The sequence below is a fragment of the Olea europaea genome, chromosome 6 (assembly GCF_002742605.1).
Source record: "Olea europaea var. sylvestris chromosome 6, O_europaea_v1, whole genome shotgun sequence".
Taxonomy (NCBI): domain Eukaryota; kingdom Viridiplantae; phylum Streptophyta; class Magnoliopsida; order Lamiales; family Oleaceae; genus Olea; species Olea europaea.
Window position 1 is genome coordinate 27,963,270 of NC_036242.1, and position 3,291 is coordinate 27,966,560.

The following is a 3,291-nucleotide window of genomic DNA, read 5'->3' on the forward strand; positions in this document are numbered from 1 at the left end:
TAAAAAGAAGCAATGCTTTAGCCTATAGGACCATCACAAGAATATGCAATAATAATGGTGCACAAAGGCTTCAAAATTCGATGTATATAAAAACTCTTAAGAGTTCTTTATCATTCGATATTTGGCATTATTTAACAATCCTTTTGATATGACACAGGATCATATTAATATGTGAATCGAAGAACTAAATCGAGTGAAAATATTTTTTGCAATATTTACTTTATAGCAAGGGTGGATTTAGCCCAGCCCAATCCCTCCTCGGCCCATTTTAATATTCTAAGGCAAATTTTTCTTTTTTATATAAGTAAAAAAGATTTATGTGAAACTTTTATTCTTTTTACACATTAGATCGACTTAAAAAAAAAAAAAAATTAGTCGGGCCCTGCTTTATAGGCTTCTTGATTTGAAGGGACTATCCGACGAAGTGGAGTTGACACCTAGGGATGAACTCTACTTTGGCATGTAGAGTAGTAAAGAAAAGTATAGCAACCAAAAAGCATAAAGCTACTTTGGAGGAATACAACTATTTTCTAAACACTAAGAAAGCAACAACAATTAAAGGAGATTAACCAAATCAAAGCCTAATTAGCATAGATTTGTTGGATTCAAGGGAACATTAGAAAAGGCATAGCAATCAACTTTGATTGATCAAAAGTCTGTACAACTTAACTCAATACAATGCCCGATACTCACTTTTATATTATATATGCACTTAAACGTGCATTATATTAAATTACTCGACTGATTTGTGAGTCCAAAGGCTTCTGCTGGGTAATTTCATTACTACCTTGTATACACAATCTTTTACAAGTCAATATCCGATCAAGATCATGTGCAAATATGTTGCGCTTTGTCATTCCTCCGAGAGTCTCGTCCGCATGTCGTAAAGGGAGATCTATAGGGAGGAGAACCGCATCCCTAATGTCCGATCCAAGCGTGTATAAGTTGTGATCGCGTCCAAATTTATCTGAGTGATGAATCGGGGGAAAGGCCGTCACTCCTCTGGATTAATTAAACGAAGATTGGACTCCTAAGTTATCAAAAAGGAAAAAGGAAGAAAAATCATGTGAAGATATGCTTAAACCTTTGTAACAGATTAAAAGGAGACAACCTTCAATAGGATGTCTTATATTTACAAGTAGTTCGATTGTCCATTTAAATCACAATATCTAATACCTCAAATCATTCAAATCGTGACACCTCGACATCCAAGGAGATAAGAGAGGGGAAAAAAGTGGGTTTGCGACTTTGAAGTGTTGCGATTTGAGTGACTTCAGAGACAGATATAGGGGGGGTTGGGCTGGGCTGTAGCCCCCCCTAGGTCCAAGAGTTTTTTTTTTTTTAAGGTATTTTTTAGTTTTTTTGGGTAAAAAATCAGTTTTTTATGGGTAAAATTTTTTTTTTCACGTAGTAGCCCGGTTTAAAATTTTGTAGTTCGGTCATGGATCCAATCCTAAATCCGTCCCTGAGTGACTTGATGTATGAAATTTCATGATTTGAATGGAGGTCGTAATATATGCGATATTGGACCGTCATTTCGAAACTTTATTTGATGGAAAGGGAATTGTGTAGATTTAAACCAAGTGTACCGTATCAGTATGGTCAGATTTTGCACCCATTAAAAGAGTTAAACTAGGGGGACATGCAAGCAGCTGAATGTTGAATTTCAAACACACGCCTAAAGTTGCACTCGCACGGATTTATCTTTCTCACCCACCCACTCAATGAGCTATCGTATTATATTACTTTGATTTTAAATCTTATCGCTACAATTATTGCAAATCTATGTTTATAACTTATTAATTTATTATAGGACTAGTCCTCGTATTATACTTTGATTGGATTATTGGAGTCCTCAAAGTAATATTAAAAACTCAAATATGAATGAAGAAGTGTCTAAACTATAAGGTAAAGAAAGCCTGTCCATATCATAGAAAGGTTTGTGGAGTATATGAGAAGGGTTTAGTTAAGATATGTTAGATTTAACCACTAATAATACAAATCGAGCCTAACTAGATAGTTTCTCTAACTAACTTTAGTTTTTAAATCGTTAATAATAAATTAGTTTTATTTATGTTTTCAATTAGTAATGATTTATCGGTTGGGTCTTGCTACTCTTATACCGAGCTTGACAGCTTGGTGTAACAGCACTTTCACAAAAAAAGGANTAGTAATGATTTATCGGTTGGGTCTTGCTACTCTTATACCGAGCTTGACAGCTTGGTGTAACAGCACTTTCACAAAAAAAGGAATTGCTTATGCCGAACTGTTCGATGTAAAACCAGCAAATTCCTTATCGGTTGGACTATTAATCCAATAATTCAGTATTGTAGTCACCTCATAGAGATGTGACTTTAGTGCTCTGCGGACACATGCACACACTCTGCACTTCACAATGTGCTGCTGTGGGCCTTCAATGCATATAGCAGAAGGGTCCCAGCTATCAACATGATTTATAAATTAAAACAAAAGGCCTTAATCATAAGGTGGTCGTGCCGGAGTGGTTATCGGGCATGACTAGAAATCATGTGGGCTCTGCCCGCGCAGGTTCGAATCCTGCCGACCACGAATTTTTTATTTATTTATTATTATTATTTTTTTTAAAGTTCCTTTTACGACTTTTTGTGAATCCCAATATTCAGCGTGAAAAAATTTTAAATATCTCTATAGATTGAAGAAAATTAATAATATTAGTGTGAATTTTTTGGTAAAAAGTTGGCCCCTTACACTTACAGCATGAACTTTTTAGGTTTCCATCACCGTTAACCTAAACTCTTAAGAGCTGGCAGATATCTTCCATTAGTTACTTGGATAATCAATTTCGACCATTGTTAATTTCTTTCTCTAAATTATGTTCTTTCAAAATAATTCCTCGCCATCAAAAAATTGTAAACGTACTACTAGTGTTACCTTTAGAGAGTGAAATTTACCGTATACCATTGAAAAAGAATACATTTGTAATTCAATATAAGTTGCCGAAATTATAATTTGATAGAAGTAAATTATAGATAAGTGGATAACTACTATGAATTCGACGAAATGTATAATTAAAATTAGAGTTTGATTTCGAAACAAGCATGCATTATGGACCGTATTTTTCTCAACTAATGGACCAGTCACACCCCCAGGTGCGGACATATCCACAGACTCCTAGGCAAAAATTTATTTTCTTCATTTTTGTCTCAATTTTCGAAGTCATTAAAGTTGAAATATTGTATTATAAATACCATCTTGAAGTGCTCACAACCTAGCTTTCTATGTCGTTAATGGGGCATGAATGGTCAATTGTAG

The 3,291-nt window shown here is 34.6% G+C and overlaps 1 non-coding gene across 1 annotated transcript; it reads left to right on the forward strand.

Annotated features, from left to right (window-relative positions):
- Positions 1 to 2,486: 2,486 nt before the first annotated feature.
- TRNAS-AGA lies at positions 2,487 to 2,568 on the forward strand. The gene has a single exon. It is a non-coding gene; the product is annotated as a tRNA-Ser (tRNA).
- Positions 2,569 to 3,291: the final 723 nt, after the last annotated feature.